This window comes from Rhinatrema bivittatum, chromosome 6 (genome assembly GCF_901001135.1).
Source record: "Rhinatrema bivittatum chromosome 6, aRhiBiv1.1, whole genome shotgun sequence".
Lineage (NCBI taxonomy): Eukaryota > Metazoa > Chordata > Amphibia > Gymnophiona > Rhinatrematidae > Rhinatrema > Rhinatrema bivittatum.
The window spans coordinates 44,970,445-44,996,753 of record NC_042620.1 but is presented as its reverse complement, the minus strand read 5'-3'; positions in this window follow the sequence as shown (position 1 = coordinate 44,996,753).

Below are 26,309 nucleotides of genomic sequence, written 5' to 3'. Positions count from 1 at the left end.
GGCAAAGGGCCACCGGCGCCATTTTGATTACTGGCAGCCGACAGCCCAAGAGTGGGAGATCACTCCCAGGACCCCGCTGGACCACCAGGGACTTTAGGCAAGTCTTGGGGGGGGGATTGTGCCTTTTCTCCCCCCCTCCAAAAAATGATAAGAAAACCACACAAAATTTTGTGGGTTTTCCTATCATTTCGTCAGCCCCCCGAAATGCAACAAAATAGGAAATAAAGATGACTTTCGGCAAGTTTTGGGGGGGGTCAGGAGGGTGGGGGTTGTAGTTAATTAAATTTGAAGGGTTGGGGTAGGTTTTTTTTCGTGGCAGCCGAAAAAAATCATCCCGAACCGCGGGAAAACAAAATTTCCTGCGGCGGGCTGATAACGAAGGCTGAACCAAAAGGTTTGGCCGAATCACATCTCTATGCTATACATAGTTTCTATTAAACGGTTAGTTGCCTACCAGCAAGCTGCAGATTTGTAAATTCTAGATTAGGCCTGAACAAAAACTGGCCTAATCTTGAAAAACTGGTCTGAGAAACAGAAGTCTGAAATAGGAATTAAAAATATAGGTCTCCTACTTAAAAGTACTAGAAGGTTAAGAGAATTCATGCTTAACTTTTTTTGGGGGGGGTTTTTGGATCACAAAGCCTCATTTCTTCTGTTCTCTTCCTCTGCCCTTCATCATTTTCCAATTACATCACTGATAAGAGGGATATTTGTTATGCATCTTCTAAAATTTTAGATCTCTTATAACGTTATATTTCATAGTCACTGTTGCCACCACTTTTTCACTACTTCACAACACTTTATCAGAATTGCTCATAATTGTCTTGATTCTAATGAGGCAAAGTTATTCTTGAGTATACTTTTTGTATGTCAGCTTTAATCAGTATGAATATACATGGATTCATATGAGAACTTTAATTAGCAGGCTCATTAGAAAAGAGAGTGCTTGAAAGTGAAACAAAAATTAAGTAACTTATGCATTAGTTAAATATATTCAACTTATTCAGCATACTACAAATAAAGTGTAGAGTTTATGAGGTACCCTTTACTGGCAGTGAAAAAGCAATATTTAAAAAAAAATTATAAATAATTATAAATGAGGGTGCCTACTGAGAGCAGGAGGAGATCTATCACTGACATATTTGTCATGGAATTGAAACACTGAAGCTGTAACCCTCTCCCCTGTCTCAAGAGCTCCATGTCATGATCAAATGGGGCTGACCGTGACCGGCACAGTTTTAGACAGCGTGTCTGTGGAGACCTCCTCCTACTGAAAGCAGGAGGAGGTCTACTGCTAAGGGATCTGTTATAGAGCTGAGATGCTGCAGCTGTTAACTCCCTCCCTTAAGAGTGCCATGGTGTTATCTCCCTCCCTTAAGAGTTTGACTGGTGCTGTTTTAAAGAGTGTCCTGCAGCATACCTCTACCAGCGTGCCAAAGCTGCACACCAAAGGACTGCACCTCTAGGAAGAATGTTATCCTGTTTGTGACAGACATTTTATGGGGGAAAAAATAAAAGGTAAGACTTTGAATTTTTCCTCTACTCCATCTTGTTGCCCAATGGATGCTAATTTAATGCGGCTGAGTGAGTTAGCCCTTTGGGGTGAATAAGGGGAGAGTTCTCTGACTTTGGGGATCTCCCTTAACCTGGACCCAAGTCTACTGCTTCCACAGTCTAAAATGGATAGATCAGATAGTGGGCCTGTGGCCCCTAGCAATGGTTGTGAGGACAGTCACTCATAGCTGCCTGATATTTGGAGGGGATTCTCTAGTGGCCAATTTAATAACTCAGAGAGTTTAAGATTTCAAGTGAAGAATGAAATTATTGTTGAGCCGTCTTGTAGGATAGAACTAGATGGGTTCATTGGTCCAAATGAGGATGGTATCTTTGCTATTCTGAGTTCTCCTTCTGTTATCACATTATTAGTCCAACTTCAGCATCAACTACTATACCATCTCCTATTGTTGCGGTTCTGCTCGCAGGCCTAGCTGCAAGCAGCCCCTTACCTCAGCCTGCTTCACCCCGACGACGCCCGCAGCAGGAAGCAAGCACTGCCCGGGTCTTTCCGTGGCCAGCAGACCGCCACCTGTGCTCCCATGTGGCCCAGAGGCCACCGCCATCTTGCCGCTGGTTGCAGCATAGAGCTGCCATCCCGTGGCCTGGAGGTCGCAATCCTCGATCTTGCTTCCAGCAGGGAGCCATCCGCTGCTGCTCTTCTGTGGCAGGAAGCTGCCTCTGATGACGGGGCCTGTCCTGTGGCCCGTTCCTCCTCTTCTCCTCTCAGTGGCAGCATGGCCACTGTCCAAGGTCCTGCCCCTTCTGCCTAAGGGGCACGGCCGCATCTTCTCCCTACATTTAAGGGGCCGGTAGGGAGTAGTCCCTCTGAAGTTCCTCCCTGGGCATAGTAATCGTCAGTCCTATTTAAGGGCCTTACAACCATTCCAGCTTGCCTTCGCAAGGAGTCAGTTCCTAGCTGGACTGCTCCTGGATCCTCTGTTTCAGATTCAGGTCCAGGAGTCTTCTTGATGTCCTTCCTCACTTCTGAAAGGCACTCTGTTCCATGTCGTCTTCATCCTGATGTCCGTGATCCATTCCTGATGTCCGTGAGTCCAAATCCTGAGAAGGCCTGGGTTTCCGGTCCCAGCCCAGATGGGACATTGCCTCACTTGTCTCACCTGCCTCGGCGCTTCCTTGGAGCTCCTCTCCTCGTTCGCCGGGGTCCAAGGGCACACTTCTCCCGGGGATCGGAAGCACTCCCTAGTGTTCCCACCTACGAATCCCCAACACCTATTTCCCAACTGAATGATTCTCAAGCTGATGTTCTAAAGATGAGGAATTTTTCTCCTAAGGATGTTTGGCATGTTGTGTCCAGAATGGAAAGATTCCTGATGCAACCAATTTCTCAATGGAGTAAATTCAGGACACAATAGTAAAATTAAACACAAATCTGTTCTTTTGATAAGAGACCAATTATTTACAGGGGAATTCAACAAAAAAACTTTTCCTAAGGGTTAATATTTTTTGTCTTAATAAAATAAATTGTTTTCTTTGATATTGAGTAGCATAAGAGACATCTTGAAACACGTGTACTTTCTGACCACAAAAAGACAAATCTTTATTAAGGAAATATTTACAAAGTACTAAATCTTTGTCAGATTCTGCACACGTGTTTCAAGATGTCTCTTATGCTACTCAATATCAAAGAAAACAATTTATTTTATTAAGACAAAGAATATTAACCCTTAGGAAAAGTTTTTTTGTTGAATTCCCCTGTAAATAATTGGTCTCTTATCAAAAGAACAAATTTGTGTTTACTGATCCATCTCATTTGGAAACATTTTTGAGAGATAAGATAGATGGTTAGTTCAAGCATGTTAGCTATTAGATAGCTGTGGGATAAAAGTAGATACACTTTTCCTATTCTTGTTTTTGTTATTTTCTTGAATTAATTATTTCTTGTTAATACCCCAATTTGATGTGGAATGGTTTATTTTAATGTGTATTGTTTTCCTTTTATAGTTTTGTTGAAATTCTATGGCAATTATATATGTTTTATATTTTATTACCATAATGATTTAAAATTCAATAAAGATGTAAATTGAAAAATAAAAATCATAAATGCAGCCATTAAGGTGCAGGGGCAAATTTCAGTCTTCTCACTGGGCTTTTGCAAATGTCCTTTCAGGGTAGGCTGGATAGATGTAGCAGTCAAGGCTCACTTCACTTTTCTCTTACGCTTCTTCCCTTGGTGCTCTAATCTTCTCCCACAGCTTTCAGTATCACTTTTATGTCGCTACCTCTCAGATCTACCTCTCTGCACAAGAAATGTCACCAATAATCCAGTTCCAAATCTCAGGCTGCTTGTGTGACGTTGCTGCCTAGATGTCCCTCCGCAAACTTAATGTGGTCAAGATGGAACTGCTTCCCCATAAACCCACTCCCTTTTTTCACTCTTTTTTTTTCACTTTGTAGGTGGCTTTCTCAACCTCCCTGTTCCCTCAGCTTGTAACCTTGGGGTCTTCTTTGATGCCTCTCTCTCCTTCTCTATGCATATTCAAAACACTGCTAAAATGTGTTGCTTCTTTCTCTATGACAGGAGTCGAGTGGGACCTTATAGACTAACCAATTTATTAAAGCATGAGCCTTTGAGGACAGAGTCCACTTTGTCAGATGCATAGGTAAAATATATACAGAACAACTCTTGTACATCACTTCATGCATCGTGTTTCCTCTGTAACCAAATCCATTTATTTATTGGCTTTTATATACCGACATTCATTGGGGTGTATCACATCGGTTTACATGTTAACGCAGAGAATAGTAAGACTAAGGTGTCTTATTAGTTTTTACATTGTAACGGAGGCAGAACAGCAATTAATATAGTTACATTTTAACATAAAGGAACATTGTAACGGAAGTAACTCAACAACTAATATAATTCATATTCAGTCTAAAATTCATATTCAGTCTAAAAGCTCACTTTTTGAGGTTGCTTTTAAATCCTAGACACTGGTCTGCAATAAATACACTTCCCGCAGACTCTTGTTTGTCATGTATATTTGTCTTGACTGGATTGTAAGCTCCATGGAGCAGACCCTGTCTCTTTTATATGCACCTGTACAGCACGGCGTTTGCCTAGTAGCACTTTAAAAATAAGTAGTAGCAGTCGCAGTCACAAAGTCCTGCCCTGTTTACAGGGTCTCTACGTTATACTCGGAATGTAGAATAGAACCTTCTCACAAAACTTTATAGGCAGTGGAACCTACAAATATAACATAAGCAGCAAATAAAGGCCAACTCTTCTTTTTGTCAGGACTCTGTTTTAGGTGAAGTTTACACTGTGGAGTTGACTCTTATGCAGGGCACAGCAAATGTCAACAAGAAGAGCAAAACAGAAATGGACACTAGCTTTTAAAAACCAAAAAGCAATTTGTAACACATTTTTAGGTTGTTGTCATCATCATTTATTTATCTCAGACTTTTCCAGCACATGAGTTCAGAGTGTGTTAAAGCAAACAGAAAAGTTACAATAGTGAAAGAATAAATCAGCGGTTACAATAGGTTACCTTATAGTGTGGAGATTACAATAGGCAAAATATAGAAACATGATAGCAGAAAAAGACTATATATCATATCTACTATCTAGTTTGCCCATCTTTCAAAAAAGGTTTGGATAAGTTCTTGGAGGAGAAGTCCATTAATGGCTATTAATCAATTTTACTTAGGGAATAGCCACTGCTATTAATTGCATCAGTAGCATGGGATCTTCTTAGTGTTTGGGTAATTGCCAGGTTCTTGTGGCCTGGTTTTGGCCTCTGTTGGAAACAGGATGCTGGGCTTGATGGACCCTTGGTCTGACCCAGCATGGCAATTTCTTATGTTCTTATCTAACCCTTACAATTTCCTTCTCTCCCTCAGAGATCTCTTCTTTATCCAAAGCTTTCTTCAATTCAGATTCTGTTTTTGCCTCCACCACCTCCACTGGGAGGCTGTTCCATGCATCCACTGCCCTCTCTGTAAAAAAATATTCCCTAAGATTACTCCTGAGTCTATCCCCTTTCACCCTTATCCCATGACCCCTAGTTCTAGAGTCTCCTTTCTGTTGAAAGAGGCTGACTTTCCTTATATGGAAACTTTTATCGCCTTTTCTCTAGGATATACATGTTTAGATCTTTAAGTCTATGCCCATATGCTTTAGAACGAAGACCACTGATTATTTTAGCAACCACTTTCCTGACGACACCATGTGGTTTTTTATCATATGGAAGGTGCAGCCTCCAGAATTGTACACAGTATTCCAAATAAAGCCTCACCAGGGACCTATACAGGGACAATATCTTCCTTTTTCTGCTGACCATTCCTCTCCCTAAGCTTTCAAACATCTTTCTGGCTTTTACCATCAATTTATCCACCTGTTTGGCCACCTTAAGATCATCAGATACAATCATTCACAGATTCTGCTCTTTTGTGCTTGGATACGAACTGAACAGTATGGTTTTCTGGAATATAAAATGTGTAATAAATGAACAAACAGAAGAAATTCATCACTAATACCACACCTCTCCCTTGGGATTTTGCACCTAAATTCATTACTCTGCAAGTTTTAGCATTAAATCTTAGCTTCCAGTTTCTAGATAATTCGTCAAGCTTCGTTAGATCCCTCCTCATGTTATCCATACCTTCCTTGCTGTCCACCTTGTAGCAGATGTTATGGTTGTGGACCCTTGAGCCGGAGTGAGTGATTGTGACCATCGAGGGATTGTCCCCAATGGATCTCATCTCAGGGAGGTGGCACAGATGAGGACATTCTGACAGGACCTTCACCTATACCAGCCCTCGTTCCCCACAGGTTGAGCCCTTGGGTGCAGGGGCCGGCAGGACTTAGGTGCGGGTGCCTCAAGGAAGCTGGTGAAGAGGAAGATGAGAGCAAGGTCAGCAGTCTGGGTCTGGGCAGGCAGCAAAGGAGCGGAATGGGATCCAGGCAGAAGGTCCGAGGCAGGCTGCAGACAGGCAAAATAAAGAACCAGGCCAGGGGCCGAGACAAGCAGCAGACTAGCAGAAACAAGAAGACAAGCTGAGGTCAAACCAGGAGATCAAGCCGAAGATGGGTCACTGGAACTGAAGATAAGGAACTAACCGAAGGCTGGGACAAAGGCAGGAGAGCAGGACTGGAACACCGGGACTAGAATCAGGACCATGAGGACTGGAGAAGCAGGAGCGGAAGCAGGAACAGGATCAAGCATCAGGACAGCAACTAGTACTCCACAGAGGTGACCTTTTGCTAAGGTGAAGAACAGAGGACTGAGGCAGGGTTTAAATACCCCTCAGTCCTGACATCATCGTTTGGGGCCAGGCCGAATTTTCCTGCCGCGGCCCCTTTAAGAGGCGGAGCCTCCCACACACGCATAGGAATAGCTCTGCCGAGAGCAGGACGGCGGCATCAAAGCCGCGTGGAAGGTTGTAGACCATCGGCCCCGACATGAGGAGCCTCACGCCGGCCAGGAGGCACACCAGCATGCTGCGGGAAGGTAGTGGTGACTGGCCGTGGGCTGCCGTGGCCGGGATCCACAACAGCAGATTTTGGTATAATCTACAAAAAGACAAATCTTTCTTGACAATCCTTCTGCTATGTTGCTCATGCAAATGTTGAAAAGAACTGGGCCCAGGACTGATTCCTGAGGGACACTATTAGTAACTCCCCTTCCTCAGAGTAAACTCCATTTAACACTACCTTTTGTTGCCTCTCACTCAGCCAATTTCTAACCCAGTCACACTCGGATCCATACCAAGGGTGCTGAATTTATAAGTCTTCTATGAGGAACCGTGTCAAAAGCCTTATTGAAATCCAAGTACACTACGTCATGTGCTCTCCCTTGATCCAAAAATCTGGTCACCCAATCAAAGAAATTGATCAGATTCATTTGACAAGATTTGCCTCTAGTAAAACCAAGCTGCCTCAGATCATGCATCACTAAAATAACATAGTTTAGACTGAGAGTATTATAGTGCATCAATAAATTAAACATTAAACCAGGAGAAATGGAGGAAAGGCAAGATAGATGGGAACAAATAAATTATTTGATTAGAAATAAAAAGGAGGGGGTCATCACTGTCTCTTTCCTCTCTGGCTGCTTGCTTATATTAAGAAAATCCTGCCCATTTTTCCCAACTAGTACTGCTGATTGAGCCAACCCTTGAGCTCAATGCATTGATCTCATAGGTTTCAACAAACTTTCTATAAAGATCTTGCTACTGCTACTGTTCATAGTCAGTAAAAGCAAGAACCTGTTTCTCTGACAGTGGGGTTTCAATATTCAGGCTTTTGTGAGTCTTATTGGTGAGCCCATGGTCATTTGTTAGGCTTCTGATAGACTCAGCCAGGAGTCTGAAGGTCAGAGGTTCTAGAACTATCCATAGATATTCTTTACTATAATCAAGTTTGATCAATTGCATTGAAATTATGCTTGAAATAAAATGTTTCAGTAGAACAGTAAACAGCAAAGTTTATTTTACCAAAGAAAATAAGATGAATAAGGTTGAATGCAGGCACAAAATTAGGTATCTAGATGGCAGTTCTTTGTTTCTAAAAGTTAAATATACATTGACCTGGATTCTGTGCTAGACTGGGCCTGTGTAGAGGGAATCTAGAAGCTGTCACCAGATTTTGAACTGAGATTTAACAAAAGTAAGAACACCTGTGTAACCTCTGGGTGGGACGGATCCTGAATTTAGATGCTACTTGCAACTCCTCTGTGTCTCTCTCTGGAGGAAAAACTCTCTCATCAATAGATTTAGAATGCTGGCTCCAGGTACCTTGAGTTATCAACTCCATGTGGACAAAAATATTACTTGAAACCCAAAGGGGAATAATTAAGCAAGAAGCTGGAAGGGAGGAAAAGCTTCCATGCTCCCAACAGAGTAGTTCAACACAGCAGGTCACTGTCACTGTGTATGCTCATCAGAGACATAGCCCAAGTAGGTCTTCCTGCCTTGAAGACAGAGATGCCCCAATCCTCTACAACAAGGGGGATGGGATCTCACAGGGAATCCTTAAAATTTGGCTTAAAAGAGTCCAACAAATCTTTAAAGGCAGGTAAATGAGTCAATGGGAAGCCGACCCCTAAATGGGAACTTCCTTATTCTTTTCCCATAACTTAGTTGGAAAAATTAGAAGACAGGAGCCGGAGAACTCCTAATCAACAAAATCCAAACTAAAATCCATGTAGCTAGCAGGAGCTTAAGGATGATAAAGAACGAGCACACACCATTTGCACGTTCCCACATGGAGAGCAAAAACCAAACCTCTCACACTTATTTAGGCACAGAACCTCCACAGCAAGGTTTGTTGGGGGAACCAAGAGTTCCCTACACCTGATTTTGAAGTGAGATTTTACAGCATGCACTGATGTTTTACTTCATATAATCAGTTGCTCTTAGCATTGGACATGACATAATGCAATATTAGAGTTCTATCTAATCTTAATAATCTGAGAGAAAATCTTCCATTATATTTTCTCCAAGGTCAAGGACTGTTTGGTACCTGGTACAACTCTCTTTCTCTTTCTCTGGAAACCATCAAGATAACGTACTAATGTGTATTTCAATGAAGCTCCTTTAATTTTAGTTTTACTAGTCAGTGATAAGGACGGGTACATTCACTTTGACATCTATATCTGGTTCACATCCTGGAATTTAAATTGTTCTGTAAAGCTAATTCCCTCAGATTAGCATGAAGATAAGAACATAAAAAGTTCCCATACTGATTCAGCCGAGGGTCCATCAAGCCCAGCATCCTGTCTTCAACAGTGGCCAATCCAGGTCACAAGTACCTGGCAAGTTCCCAAACATAAAATAGATCCCATTCTACTAATGCCAGTAATAGCAGTGACTATTCCCTAAGTCAACTTGATGAATAATAGTTTATGGACTTCTCGTCCAGGAACTTACCCAAATCTTTTTTAAACCCAGCTACATTAACTGCCCTAAACACATCCTCTGGCAACAAATTCCAGAGCTAATTCCAGACATGTTCAGCTTTTGGCCAATCAATCCAAAATCTTTTTTTTTAACCTATTAGAAGTGAGCATACGTTTAGGTGAATTTTAAAAACCCAAAGCATGCCAAAGCCGGGAGATATGCAATTACTTTGGGCCAGCGCACACCGAGCGGATTTTAAGTCGCCCAAGAACGCGCATATCTCACTTTACATGCAGAAATGAAAACGTTCAAAAAAGGGGTGCGGCATGAGCGTGGTCAGAGTGGGGTATGGGCATTCCTGGATTTATGAATGAAACCAGAGCGTAAAAACTGCGCACAAGCATGCTCTGGAGTCCCCTACTGTGTAATTTTACTTCTGCTATGGATGGTGTGTAAGTCCTAAAACAAACAAATATAGACATGACAGCAGGGTTTTAAGGGTTAGGGTTAAGAGGGGAAAAGGAAGGTTACTTAAATAGTGGGGGTTAGGAAGTCCTATCCATTACCTGGATGAACTGGGAATGAAGTAGTTTAACTGGTAATTGTTTTGGAGTGCACTTCTATTTAAAAAATTCCCCTACGTACATGGTAGAATTGGCATCTGCACGCACATGTGCGCGTCCAATTAAAATTGTTCGCACATGTTCGTGCGTTCAGCCTATTTTATACCATGCTGCATATATGTGCTATGTTATAAAATGGCCTCGTCTCTGGATGTGAGCCAGCATAAGAGCATACATTGTCAGCTCTGTATGCTGCAGCAGTCAAAAAAGTGAACAGAATGTTGGGAATTATTAGAAAGGGAATGGTGAATAAAATGAAAAATGTCATAATGCCTCTGTATCGCTCCATGGTGAGACCGCACCTTGAATACTGTGTACAATTCTGGTCGTCACATCTCAAAAAAGATATAGTTGCGATGGAGAAGGTACAGAGAAGGGCGACTAAAATGATAAAGGGGATGGAACAGCTCCCCTATGAGGAAAGACTAAAGAGGTTATGACCGTTCAGCTTGGAGAAGAGACGGCTGAGGGGGGATATGATAGAAGTGTTTAAAATCATGAGAGGTCTAGGTAGATGGTAGATGTGAATCAGTTATTTACTCTTTCGGATAATAGAATGTCTAGGGGGCACTCCATGAAGTTAGGGAGGAGGAATAGCCTAGTGGTTAGAGCAGTGCACTACAGACCAGGGTTTGAATCCCATTGTCACTCCTTGTGACCTTGGGCAAGTCACTTTACCCTCCATTGCCTTAGGTACAAAATTTAGATTGTAAACCCTCTGGGGATAGGAAAATACCTACAGTGCCTGAATGTAAACCAATGTGATATCTCAGATCAAATGTTGGTATATAAATAAAATGGCACATTTAAAACTAATCAGATAAAATTCTTTTTCACTCAACATATAATTAAGCTCTGGAATTTGTTGCCAGAGGATGTGGTTAGTGCAGTTAGTGTAGCTGGGTTTAAAACAGGTTTGGTAAGTTCTTGGAGAAGTCTATTAACTGCTAACAGTCAAGCTGACTTAGGGAATGACCTCTGCTACTACTGGCATCAGTATCATGGGATCTCCTTAGTGTTTGGGTAATTGCCAGGTTCTTATGGACTGGCTTGGCCATTGTTGGAAACAGAACGCTGGGCTTGATGGACCCTTGGTCTGACCCAGCATGGCAATTTCTTATGTTCTTATGTTCTTACATATGTACCTGCACTCTGGTATTAGATTTTCCGTCCATGTGAATAGTATCATAAAAAAGCAAAAATGCAAATACAATCATGAAAATGAAAGGTTCATTCCCACAATGAAGTTATTTTTTGAAAAAGAAAATTTTTACTCTTTGAATTGATGTTTACATTTTGTGTAAGTATGAAAAAGGAAAACATACATATATCCTTTAAACAACCTGCCTGCTGTACTACCTTTTCCATTCTATTCTTACACAATCAGTGTTACTGAGCCCCAAGACACCTGCTTTCTATTACTTTGTTCTGGGATTTTAGTCTGCAGATCTTTATTGACTATAGCTGAAAAGATCTGAATTGCTTTGTGTAATTACCTAATAGAACTACTGGAATTGCCTTAAGGGTAAACTATATATTACAGTGCAGACAGTTATTACTTTCTCACTCAAGTAGAAAAAGAGCTTTCTATATTAGCCTGATCAAAACGTCTGTACTAGTATATTTATATTATTGAATTATATTTATCAGAAGATAGGAATTAATAACAAACATTTTGAAATGTATTGAAGATTCTTTGATGTTATGCATAGGGAGAGTGATTTTCAAAGGGACCTCTGTGGTTAAAGTAGTCCTTCACTCACAGGAAAGGATCTCTAGAAAATTGTGTGACCATGACCAATACATGCAAAACATTGTGCACGTACACACAAATGAGCATACTGATATGCCCGTCAGGGAGAGGTGCTCCAGGAAGTGGAGTCTGGGCAGGGATCAGTTTACAAGGTATGTGTACATTCTCTTGGCGCACCAAATAGCAGGTATAATTGTGTGCACATGGTTTTATGCATAAGACCAGTTTGAAAATTAGTGTAACTTGTCAGCATATTTGGCAGGAAAATTGTGTGGTATCACAAAATGACAACCGATAGTATATTTTACATTTCTGAACTAATAAAGAAACATAGGGATGGTAACTTTCAAACGGGTGCATGGGCGCATACATACATGTGGGAGTGTTGTGATCTTCCTGCACGCAGTGCCCTATCCCTAATACCAGGGGTGTTGTGATCTTCCTGCACACGGTGCCATATCCCTGATACTGGGAGTGTTGTGATCTTCCTGCACTCAGTGCCATATCCCTGATACTGGGAGTGTTGTGATCTTCCTGCACACAGTGCCCTATCCCTGATACCAGGGGTGTTGTGATCTTCCTGCATGCAGTGCCCTATCCCTAATACCAGGAGTGCTGTGATCTTCCTGCACACAGTGCCCTATCCCTGATACCGGGAGTGCTGTGATCTTCCTGCATGCAGTGCCCTATCCCTGATACCGGGGGTGTTGTGATCTTCCTGCACTGAGCAGGGATACGGCACTGCATGCAGGAAGATCACAACACTCCCAGTATCAAGGATATGGCATTGAGTGCAGGAAGATCACAACACTCCCGGTATCAGGGATAGGGCACTGTGTACAGGAAGATCACAACACTCCTGGTATCAGGGATAGGGCACTGTGTGCAGGAAGATCACAACACTCCTGGTATTAGGGATAGGGCACTGCATGCAGGAAGATCACAACACCCCTGGTATCAGGGATAGGGCACTGCGTGCAGGAAGATCACAACACTCCCAGTATCAGGGATACAGCACTGCATGCAGGAAGATCACAACACTCCCGGTATCAGGGATAGGGCACAAGTTCTAGTCACCTTGACTGATCACATTACTTTTTTTGTCAAGCTACCAACTGTTTCCATTTCCCATCCCCCATATATTGTCAGTGGAAACCTTGGTAACATGAATAAATAAGAGGGCAGCCAATAGGAATACATATTCATTCCTAAACTGACCTTAACTGACCTGAAAAGTGTCAAATTGTATCATTTTCTGTTAGTGCGCACTAACTCCCGGTTAGTGCGCACTAATCGGAAAAAATGATTTTTTTAACTAAAAAATCGTGCCAAACACGATTTTCTTCTCCTGCCAGATGATTTCGATCGTTAAGACAATCGGGCACACGATTCACATCCCTAGTCTGCAATGGTCTCTATGCCACAGAGAGTCTTTAGTATATACAGGAACAGGAGCTGTAGGCGAGCACTGGTTCCTATAAACAGTCTGTAATAAGAACTCACAATAGATGTATATGAAATGGCTTCTAGAGTAGAAGAGAGTCTGTAAAGGATTCTAGGAACATGGGCCCTCGTGGAGTAAGTACCGGTTCCTATCTGCAATGTTACCAATATAACTCTCGATCTCCATACCTACGATAACGTCTTGGACAAAAGGGAGTCTTCAGAGCTATAGGAATGTAGGCCCTCGTGGAGCGAGTACCGATTCCTATCTTCGGTATCTTCGGTACAGAAAAGTTATAAATAAATAATAGAACTCACTGTGTTCATGTCCGCGATCGCTTCCAGGCAATGAGGAGTCTTCTGAGTATTCAGGGACGTAGGCCCTCGAGGAGCGAGTACCGGATCCCGTCTTGGCAATCTGAAATCAAAAAGAGAGAGCGGAGCCCCTGTGGAGCAGGTACTCCTGGTAAATAGAAAAGCAGAGCAGCTTGGCAAATCGTAACCAAGAAGTTAGATTCGAGTCCTTGCTAACTCGTTAGAGGTTAGCAAACAAAAACCTTTTAAAGTGAAAATGGATGACGTCACTACTGGGGACGCCCCCGAGGTTCGTGCCCTTGCAGGTACAAGTCTGGAGCATGTGAAGGCCAGGGCTGGATTAAAGCCAAATGATGCCCTAAGCACAGCCCAAACATGACAAGATATTAAGACTCAATAAGTGGTGAAGGTGAAATAGATTAAAAGTTCAGTTTTCTTCTGTACATACCCCAAGCTAAACCCCACAACTGTATTACATATTCACTTTTTATTGTATTTTATTTATTGTACAATAAATAGCAGTAAACAATATAAGGAAATTATTTATTTATAATTGGGCTGCAACAGAAAAAATGCAAATTTTCAACACTCATGGGTGTCCCCCGTCCCTTGGTATCCTCTGCACGTGCTTATTTTGCTAAATGGTTAATCCAGGATTGGAAAAATGTAGGAAACAAGGACAGTATCAGAATTCAGGAAAGCATGAGAGAAGTGCATAGGATCTCTGAGGAACTGAAAGAGATTGTAAAACTAAGATGTGGCTGGACAGACTTTTGGGATGTCTGGGCTTTATCTGACATCATGTTCTATGCTTCTATGGAATATACCACAAATGAAGATGTTTTAATTGGACTCATAGGGCCTCATTTTCTAAACGGATCGCATGCGATAAGGGATGTTTTGCATGCGAAACGTCCCTTATCACGTGCGATACCAAAATGGGGGCGGAGTCGGCCCCGGAAGAGGAGGAGTCGGGGCGTCACTGGGGCCAACTCCGCGAAGACGCCGCAGATGACGAAAAGGTAAGGCACTTTTCGCGTCCGAATTCGCGCCCAATAGTTACACCTCCTATGGTGGCGCTATTGGGTGCGAAACCGGCAGCGATCGCACCGCGACTGTGCGATCGCTGCCGGCTAGTGCATGCCCACTCCCCGTTTCGGCCCCCAGCCCCTCATTCCCTAAAGTATCGCAGGCCTGTGATACTTTAGAAAATGAGGCCCATAGTATATGCTAATTAGAAAATACATATTAATTCCAGTGTGACCCATTCAAAGTACTGGTATAGTTAAAGATTTGTATGTTTCATTTCATGTCATTTCCATGTTGTCGTTTTATTTTATTTTTGTTTTGTTTTATGCCATTTTGTTTAATTGCATGCTATCTTATTTAATATGCACTAAAATCATTTCTAGATTCAGCAATAACTGGTGTTAACACACACGAAAAACCTGTGAGTGTTTATTAACACATTTTACCATGCATTAAATTCATTTTAGTGTATTGTAAAATGTATTAATGCACACTCACAGGTTTTTCGTGTGCATTAACACCAGTTATTGCTGAATTTAGAAATGAAAAAAAGTTATCATGTTTACTTTTTTCTATGCAATTGTTTTGTTTCCAGTTAAGATTAATTCTTCTAATTATGTGAAATATCAATAAATAAAAAGTATATAAAAAAAACAAATGTGTGCACATTCAACTTTTAACATGTACCAAAATCTTTAGTGAATTCTATAAAATGAATGTGCACTGAATGAAACAAAATGAAACCATGCGAACACATCCGTATGCAGTCATTTTTTCATAATCAAATAGCAAGAGCTGCAGACATGGAGACGGCAACTGCATGCACAGGCTTGAGAGCTCTGGGGCCACGTTTCATGGTGTCATTTGTAACTGTTAAGCTTTTCAGGCAATCTAATAGACGTCTCCTCACTGTTATTTCACAGGGCATCAGCACCAAACAAAAAGGAAACAGGCGAGTTTTTATTCTTTAATCAATATACGGGGATCAAAATTGTATAGTGCAACCACAAAGAGTTATACAAAAAGGGCAATACTGGCAAATTTAAAATGTTGGGAATAGCAAACAGAATGTTGGGAATTATTAGAAAGGGAATGGTGAATAAAACAGAAAATGTCATAATGCCTCTGTATCGCTCCATGGTGAGACCCCACCTTGAATACTGTGTACAATTCTGGTCGCCCCATCTCAAAAAAGATATAATTGCGATGGAGAAGGTACAGAGAAGGGCGACCAAAATGATAAGGGGAATGGAACAGCTCCCCTATGAGGAAAGACTAAAGAGGTTAGGATTTTTCAGCTTGGAGAAGAGATGGTTGAGGGGGGATATGATAGAGGTGTTTAAAATCATGAGAGGTCTAAAACAGGTAGATGTGAATCGGTTATTTACTCTTTCGGATAATAGAAAGACTAGGGGGCACTCCATGAAGTTAGCATGTGGCACATTTAAAAATAATCAGAGAAAGTTCTTCTTCACTCAACGCACAATTAAACTCTGAAATTTGTTGCCAGAGAATGTGGTTAGTGCAGTTAGTATAGCTGTGTTTAAAAAAGGATTGGATATGTTCTTGGAGAAGTCTATTACCTGCTATTAAGTTGACTTAGAAATTAGCCACTGCTATTACTAGCAACGGTAACATGAAATAGACTTAAGTTTTGGGTATTTGCCAGGTTCTTATGGCCTGGATTGGCCACTGTTGGAAACAGGATGCTGGGCTTGATGGACCCTTGGTCTGACCCAGTATGGCATGTTCTTATGTTCTTATGACAATCCTTCCCACGGCTACATGACTCCATGGTCATATGTAATTTTCTATGATGTCTTTGAGGTTCAGGTTTAAGTGAAGACACTGGTGGGTATAATAATTTTGTTCCAGTGTGCTCCATGGGACATTAGAAAAATACCCCTGAAGAAGCCTATACTTGGCGAAACATGTTGGGCTTGAAGCACAGTGGATGAAGTGATTAACTACTACAGTTTATTTGAACTAAATTGAATTACATTTGTTTTGCTGGCTATTGTTTTATTTTTCCTTTATTTTTTATTAAACAAAAAGAAACCCAAGAAAATACATCTTGTTAGGAAAAGTGTACAGTAAAAGAAGATAACACCAGTTATTACACATGAAAACATAAGAAAATACATAAAACTCCACAATATTCAGAGGGGGAGGGCCACAATTCAAAGGAATTCAAAAGAAAAAAAGCAAGAAATAAATGGGGTAGCTCACTGAATTACCAACCCATAATCATATATTTATTTATTTTATTTAACTTCTTTTAATATACCGATGCTCAAGACAAGTCTTATCGTATCGGTTTACAATAAACTGGGGAAAAAAAACCAATTAACACGGAGGCTATTACCTAAATTTAGCCCAAGAGCTTTAAGGAAGACACTTCACAATTCACACAGGGGTAGATTTTCAAAGGGTTGCGCGCGTAAGATACATGCCCAACCTCCGAAATCCTACCCCTGCGTCCCCCTGCCTCCCCCTGCATGCACCGAGCCTATCTTGCATAGGCTTGGCGGCGTGCACAAGCCCCGGGGCTTGAAAAAATGGGCGTTCCGGAGGCGGGGCCGTGGGCAGGGAGCCGGCCCAGTGGCATTCCGGGGGCAGGACCGAGGCTTCTGGAACAGCCACTGGGCCGGGGGATGGAGAGCCGGAGCGCGCAAGTTACGCCTGCCCAGAGGCAGGCATAACTTCTTCAATAAAGGTCAGGGGGTTTTTAGTTAGGGCTGGGGGAGGGTTAGATAGGGGAAGGGAAGGGAAGGGAAGGTGCGAGGGGGGGGGGGAGCTGAAGGAAAGTTCCCTCCAAGGCCGCTCCAATTTCGGAGCGGCCTTGGAGGGAACGGAGGCAGGCTGCTCGGCTCAGCGCATGCAGGTTGCACAATTGTGCACCCCCCCCCCTGTGCGCACCGACCCTGGATTTTATAACATGTGTGTGGCAGCGCGCGCATGTTATAAAATCGGGCGTGGATTTGTTCACGCCGGGTTGCGCAAATAAATCTACGCCTGAGCGCATGTTAGAAAATCTGGCCCACAATGTGAGAAGGAGCTTTACCAGAAAGAAAAACAGTAAATTGACTGGGTTCAAAAAAGACATAATTAACATTATGATATTTGGCTAGATAATAAAACATTGCACATTTCTGTAATACTTGAGGTTTTAACATAAGAAATTGCCTGCATCTCAATTGAGTGTCAGAAGCCTCATCTGGAAAAATACAATTTTTACAATGATAGAACAACTCATCTCTGTGCTTAAAAAACAATTTCATAATCCAGTCTTTATCAGGTTCCAAAACCAAGTTGATGACCAGAGTAGCAATGTTAACCTGACCCTCTCCCGAGTCTTCTAAAAAGCAATGAGATTTCCAGTTTCCAAGGGGGTCGATGATTCTATATCCCCGGGGTACAGGTAAATAATAAGCATGGGCAACTGGAGGAACATATTTAATTGAGATTTTTAGAATCTCAATTATTTCTGAAACATTTCTTTAGCAGAAATCAAATCCATCTTGAGAAAGTTAACCAAACAAATGGGCCGATACAGTAAAGTCCGCTCTCCTGTGCGTGCGATTCTGTATTTAAATGAGGCCCGACGGTAAAAACAGGCAAAAGGAGGTGCTAGGGACACTAACGCGTCCCTAGCACTTCCTTCTGGACCGGATTCAGCGGCTGTCAGCGGGTTTGACAGCCGACGCTCAATTTTGCCGGCTTTGGTTATCAAGCCCCCTGACAGCCACGGGCTCGGAAACCGAACGCCGGCAAAATTGAACGTCCGGTTTTCGAACCAACAGCCGTGGGCCAACTTCAAATTTTTTATTAATTTTTTTTTTTACTTTTTTTACCCTTCGGGACCTCCGACTTAATATCGCCATGATATTAAGTCAGAGGGTGCACAGAAAAGCACCTTTTACTGCTTTTCTGTGCACTTTCCCGGTGCCCGAGGAAATTAGCGCCTACCTTTGAGTAGGCGCTAATTTTTGAAAGCAAAATGTGCGGCTTGGCTGCACATTTTGTTTTCTGAATCGCGCCAGAATACCTAATAGGGCCATCAACATGCATTTGCATGTTGCGGGTGCTATTAGGTTCGGGGGATTGGACGCGTGTTTTCGGACCCTTACTGAATAAGGGGTAACGCTTGCACGTCGAAAACACGCGTCCAACGCACTGGCGCAGGCATGCTATAAAATCGTACGTCCATGTATGCGCACCGGGTAACGCGTGCACATGGACCCACGCACCTATCTTTTATAAATCTACCCCACAGAGTATATCCCACCTTCTGTATAGCTGAGCTGGTTGGTGAAGTGTGGTGGCTTCTATTTGTGGCAAAGTATAAACAGTGCTGATTCAGCAGCTCAGACACTGGTCTTCAGAAAGTTGGCATGGCATGTATGGTCCAGCCCCTCCTGATGACTATAATTTTTTGTTATATGCACCTTATACCAGTAAACAGGCACAACAGGACAATCTTACTTTGTCTGAGTCAAGAATCACCACATCACTGTAATAATGAGCCTTGAAATTCCTAAGTATATGCTAATAATCTCAAATCCCTCCTGAACAAAGACTGAAACAAATAATATATCCATATTGTGAAGCATATTCCATTGCATGAAGACCTTTCTGTCCTTGACCTTACTGGTCTCCTGTTTTAAAGGCTAGTTGATAATTGTAGAACACATTTTTTTTTCATAACACAGCACACAATATAACATTTTTACTGCTTAAAATATTTTATTTTGTGCATTCCGCTAGTATACATAAGAATGTAGGATGATTACTTAGGAGCTGACATCATTAGATAATGTCTGCTGATTTCAGCTCCTGAAAGAATCCAGAGATTTGCGTTCTGTTGCAAGGACATTTTATCCATGAGATGGCTATTTGAATGTGCTGTATATTCAAAAGATTTCCTATTCTGTATCTTTGCCAGACATTTTTGAAAACAGAATCCAATAAGTACTAAAATGAAGAGACATTGAACTATTGCAGAAGGAATATATTGAAATAGTAACCAGGGAGGTGCATTCATTTTCAAACAAAATGAAAAACACAACAACAAAAAAAATCTCATTTAATTTTGTATTGTTAGAAAACAAAACCCAAAAAATAATCATGGTAAAATTGTGGTGAGTTTTTTTCCTTTCATTTCATAATTAAAAAACAAAACAAAACTTGAGCACTGTGGACTTAAGAAAATGGACCCCCCCTTCCCGGGTCTTCTTTTATCCACCTGCCCTTCCTGGAGTCGTTCTAATCCATCCTGTGCATCTTCACCAGCCAACCCTGAGGCTGTGCCATTTGAAAGTTAGGATCCGATGGGGAAAGGGGGACTGGGAATTGCTCCTGCCCCATGGATAAGAGGACTCCAAAGAGGAAAAGAGGATGGGGAAGGCCAGGGGAGCTCAACCCCCTGCTGCACTGGTGAATTTCAGCATTGGAAATACCATTCTTTTTGTTTTATGTTTTTTTTTTCACCTTGATGTTTTTTTAATTTTATTAATCAAAGCAAATCAAAATAACAAAGTGAAAAACAAATCTCTCCCCCATGAAACAAAGAAATGAAACAAAAGATTCTTCCATGTGCACCCCTAATAGTGTTAAATGTGGACATCTCTTTTTAAATGAAAAGTAAAATCCTGTAATATTAAAATCCATAAGGGTTAGATAATAGATATTAGAAAGTCTACAGAAAATACAAAAGGTATTTTGAGAGAAGCATGATGTGTGCTGGATGGAGACCAATTGCTTATAACTTTTTGTAATGGTCCGAGAGAATTCTAACTTTTGGATAAAATATCAAAGTATTGTTCTCTCTAAAAATTGACTGTTGTATAATGTATCCTTATATTATAAAAATGTACCTTAGAATGTAAAAAATAGAAAGGTATTTTTGAATTGTCATAATTTTTCATGTCAACTAATTTAGATGTCTGATAATATTGAGTTATTCAGAACTCTACTAGACATAATGGGGTAGATTTTAAGAATTTGCTCGATCACGTACTTTTGTTCACGCACCAGGCGCGAACAAAAGTACGCTGGATTATATAAGATAGGCATGTAGCCGCGCCTATCTTATAAAATCCGGGGTCGGCGCGCACAAGGCTACCCAAAATCGGCAGCCTGCGCACGCCGAGCCGCACAGCCTGCCTCCGTTCCACCCCCCTGCACCTTCCCTTCCCTTCCCCCTACCTGACCTACCCCCCCGGCCCTATCTAAACCCCCCCCTACCTTTGTCGGCAAAGTTACACCTGCTGAAAGCAGGCGTAACTTTGCGTGCGCCGGCCGGCAGCCCCGCTCCATGTTCCGGTCCCGGGGGCTGGTCCGGAGGCTGCGGCCACGCCCCTGGAACACCCCCGGGCTGAAACCACGCCCGTGTCGCCGCCCCCGAAACGCCGCGTCACACGCGACACGCCCCCAAAATGCCGCGTCACTCCGGGCACGCCCCCGATACGCCCCTTTTACAAAGCCCCGGGACTTACGCGCGTCCCGGAGCTCTGCGCGCGCCGGCGGCCTATGCAAAATAGGCGCGCCGGCGTGCGAGGGCCCTGCGCGCGTAAATCCGGCTGGATTTACACGCGCAGGGAATTTAAAATCCGCCCCATTGGTTCTGGAGTAAACTGGATTCTGTAGACTATACTATCTTTATTGGACTAACATTATAATAATCCAGAAAATCCATATGAGCAATAGCAATGTTCTATTTTGCTTCCGTTCGTGTTTACAATTTTGTTTCTATTTCTTTTCATTTTAAAAATATGATTCCACCCTTGGCATATAAAAAAAAATACAAACAAAATCCTTCCCAGGCCCTTTCCCCAGCCTCCCAATTTTCATATCCACCCTCTACCTCTTACCCCGTCACTCCTGCCCTGCTGCTGCAATAATATAAAATTGTGCTGGCTGCCTGAAACAACTGACATTTACATTGCTGCCATAAAACAAAATGGCAGCAGTCCTCCAAAAGGTCAGTGCCATTTTGTTGTATGGCAGAAACGTGTACCTGCTCCTGCCCCATAAAATCCCCATGAATGGGATAAGAAGCACAGGGAGATACATTCTGCGAAGTGGGAGGAATAGGAAGAATGCCTGGAGTGAGGGGGGGGGGGGGGGGTAAGGGGGTGCTGTGGCAGGGGAGGAGTATGGCCCAGACCAGACATTTTAAAATATTTTTTTTGCCATTTGTTTGTTTTTTTATTTTCATTTTAAATAAACTAAATTAAACAAACAACAAACATAATAAAAAGAAATTAAACAAACTAAATTAAACAAACAACAAACATAATAAAAAGAAAAGGAATAAAAAGAAATTTCTGACCATGCCCCTAATGATCCAAGTCTTCAGTCATCTGACGAAGAGATGTTTGTGATCTTAAAAACTAATGAAGCCAATTTTTAGCCAAGGTCCCTTGGCTGAAAAATGAGTGCCTACACAAACCCCTATTCCCCTGAACTGTGATGCTTATCCTCCCTCCTCACCTCTGACATATTAGCCCACCCTCCAAAAATAAAAGAGCCATGAACTGTTGGGAACCCCGGCTGCGGGCAGCCACGGCCAGGTCCCCCCTCACCTTCCTGCACTTTTCCTTCACCGCGTCGGGGCCTTCCTGCGGCGTCCTCCCCATTAGGGAGACAACGCCAACTTCCTCAGGCTGCTCCGCCCCTTAGACGTGCGTGCACACCTCCCCAGGATTTAAAGGGGCCGCGCGGGAAACCTCGGCCCCGCCCCAAAACCGATGTCATCAGCTGGGGACTATAAAAGAGTCCTGAAGATCATCATGCCTTGCCTTGGCAACAGGTCGACTCCTCGAGTAGCTAGTTGCTGTTCCTGCTTGTTCCAGATCCTGCTCCAGTGTTCTTGCTTGTTCCTGATAAATGACTCCTTTTCCTTCAGCTCCATAAGATCAAGGTACAAAGCTTCCGTTGCTGCCTTCCTGCCTTCTTCCGTGTCTTCCTGCTTGCTCCAGCTCCGTTCCTGCTCCCGTGGTCCCACTCCTGCTTCTGCTTGCTTCTCCGGTTTTGACTTCAGCTTGGTTCCTGGTATTCTTTGCCTGCTGCCCATCCTGACCCTTAGCTCGTTCACTGGCTTCATCTGCCTTCTGCCTGCCCTGACCTCTGGCCTGCCTCCTCATCTTGCAGCTCCTCTGCCTGCCTCGACTCCTGGACCATCTCCGACTTCCCTAGTCTTCTGCTTGCCTCGACTCAGACTGCTCACTGGACTCTTCTTCGCCAGGAGACCCTCGCCTAAGTCCTGCTGACCCCGGCACCCAAGGGCTCAACCTGTGGGGAACGAGGGTTGGTATAGATGGAGGTCCTGTCTGGTCTTCTGGTCCTGTTCTGCCTCCCGGCTACGAGAACCACTGTAGGCCTTCATTCAGTGGATCTTCCAAAACACTCTAGCCGGCTCAAGGGTCCACATTCACAACATGAACCTCTTTCTATCACCTCCCAATATAAATAAAGATCTTTGGTAGCCCCTTCCCCTCTGCCAGCAACAAGAAGATCTGGGTTCCCCCTCTTCTGCTACCCCTATGGAACCTCTACTTTAGATTCTGAGGCATTTTCCTCTTTTGTCAGTGGGAGGGACATGGTCACTCTGTCTAGAGGGTACTGCTGACTTGTGCTGAATGACATTACCTGGTAATGTAAATGGAGATTGCAATGGGGTGGCCAGGGGTTGGACTAGATCTTGGTGCAGGAGTCTGGGGGAAAAGCAGCTGTTATGCTGGATGGTAGCATGGGTGATATCAGCATGAGTGGGGTGGGATATCACTGCTCAGAGTAGGGAGATTTGAAGTATCAGGGTTTGGGCATCGGGATAGTGCCTAGATTTAGGCCAACTATCCCTTGGTCTAGTGTCAGCAGTATAAAATCAGAGTTAGGGCCCAAATCTTTTCCCCAACCTATCTCCACCTACCTTCCCACCAATTTTTAGGTGTCTAAATTTAAGTACCTAGTAGGCGTGGTACCCCAAAACTTTTTAGGCACATTTTTGTTTTCGTATTGAGCGTAGTACATTTCGGGTCCATCCCTGGATTGTTGTGGTTTTTACATTTGGAATTGTGTTGGGTTTTTTTTAACAAACCCAAAATCTGACCCTATCTTTCTCATTTATTTAAATATGGAGCCCCTAACAAGCAGAAGCCACCCTGCTGATCCGTCCAAGGACTCACCCAATATCCATGGTGGTCTAGCAGTGGAGCCAGGAGCATTCTCCAGCTCCCGGGCCTGTGCCTGCCATTAGTCAAAATGGTACAAGCTACCATTTTCCCCTACAGTGGTAGGGATTTCTGGTGCATTGGGCAGCCCCTGTCACATGGTAGGGGCAAAAGGCAGCCAATGCCATTTTGGAAAATAGATATCACATATACCAAATTGAATTAATTACACCTACATCCTGATAGCCTTTGATACTTTCGGCACCCTGGATTGTTTCTATCTAATTTTTAAATTCCATAGCTTAGATTTTATCCCTTCCTTACTGCTGTGTATTGTCCAATTAACTATTACCAGCTTGAAACTAAAAACTGTGTCTTGCCTAAGTATATTCCGCAGTCTCATCAAATTCACTGCAGATGTTGAAAAATAATAAAAGAAATGAGGACAAGAGATTGATTATAGAAGGAGGAAAATGGTAGAAAGAAACTTTAAAAAATAAATTACAAGATCTAGGAAGGCAAATAGCAGTAAAGATGAGATAGCAAAGATCTTTTTTCAAAGGTTTAAGGGCAATCAGATCTACTTGAATGTGTACTTAAAGGTTTGTTAGTCTGTAGATCTAACAGAATGAGCACCTTTTTATCAACAAAATCACTATGAAGTGCTGTCAATGATAACCCTTTATTTAAACAGGTATCACTTTAGTACTTTGATAAAGATAGGAAATTACGTATAACTGCTGGCAAATTCCCTTCATCTTGAGTGTCTGCACTCAGTGATGGATTACTGCAATCACTACAGAAAGAGAATAACACATTGTGCATTATCTTTTGTGACTGAAGAATTCTTACAAGCGATCTAGAGGACTAGAGAATGAAAAACAAATTCAAATTTTCTGTTTCATGGACAACCATTACCAACCTGGCCTCATCCTAGTCCTTAACAACAACAATAACTTGATTCACAGATAATAAACTTGAAGGCATGCCTGCTATGCTGACTTCCTGCCACCAGAGGTCACCAAGGAGCTATACTTGCTCTCGCTCCAGCCATAGTCTCCATGGGCTCATGACTCAGCATGGCTTGGCCTATTTAACCCTGCCTCTTGATGTGCCCGTGCTTTGTCATTGAGTCTACTTGACTCCCTGCTTGGCCTTCCAGCTCTGTCTTGCCTTCTCAAGCCTTCTACATAGCCTTAGCCTTGTGACCTTCTCAGGCCTCTGCCTAGCTCTGTGGCCTCCAGGTCTCCTAGTATCTCCTTGTCTGGCCTGCAGGTCTTATGATTAATGGCTTATGGGACTTCTGTACCACTGCCTTCAGGCCTCGGTTTTGTCTGGTCCTGTCCTTGTTTGTCTTATCTAGTATTGTCCTTGTCTGTCCTAGTCCTGTCCCCAATATCTAGTCCTTGCCTTGCTTCAGACTCCAACCTTGCCTTGCCTCAGTCTCCAGTCCTGCTCTGGTACAATTTCCAGTCCTGCACTGCCTCAGACTTCAGGCTTACACTGCCTCAGTCTCTAGCCCTGCCTTGCTTTTGTATCCACTCCTTGTCGCTAAGCTCCAGCCTGTACCTGAACTCCAGCCGCAGCCTAAATCCTGTTGACTACCAGAAACCAAGGGCTTAACCTGCAGGGGAGGTGGCTGGTACAGGTGGAAGATCCTCTCTTCTCTGCCCTGAAGTCCTGAGCTGCTTCGGTGGGGGTCTCCTAATTCTAGCTGTACCCTCAACTCTGAAAGCATGTTTAATCCAGTGGAATGATAAGATCTCAACTTTACCTGTGTGTGCAGTCCAGTTTTTGGTATTCAATCCTTTCTTAGTCAGGGCTGTCAATAGAGTCACCAAGGAGGAGAAATTGTGGATAAATTGCCTATAGTAATTAGAAAACCCCAGGAAGCATTGCAGGACCTTGAGACCCAATGAATGGGACCATTCCAAGATGGCATTTAACTTGTCTGGATCCATAGAGAGGGCAAGAGACAATATATCCCAAAAAGTGAAGTTCTGCCTATTCAAATGCACACTTCTCTAACTTAGCATAGAGGTGGTGTTCGCGGAGTTTCTGGAGCACTTATTTCACATGATCTCGATCTTCCATCAGCAACTTGAAGAAGACTAGGATGTCTTAAAAGCATAAGATATGCCACACTGGGTCAGCCCAAGGGTCCATCAAACCCAGTATCCTATCTCCAATAGTGGCCAATCCAAGTCACAAGAACCTGCTAGGTACACAAACATTTAATAGCTCCCAGGCTATTATTGCCAGCTTCAAGCAGTGGTTATTCCCTAGTCATTAATAGCAGTTTATGGATTTCTCCTCCAGGAACTTATCCAAACCTTTTTTAAACTCACCTATACTAACTGCCTTAACCATATCCCCTGGCAATGAATTCCAGAGCTTAATTGTGTATTGAATGAAAAATAATTTTCTGCAATTCATTTTAAATGTGCTACTTGCTAACTTCATTGAGTGCCCCTAGTCCTTGTATTATACAAAAGAATAAACCATTTCACATTTACATATTCAAGTCTTTTCATGATTTTGTAGACCTCTATCATA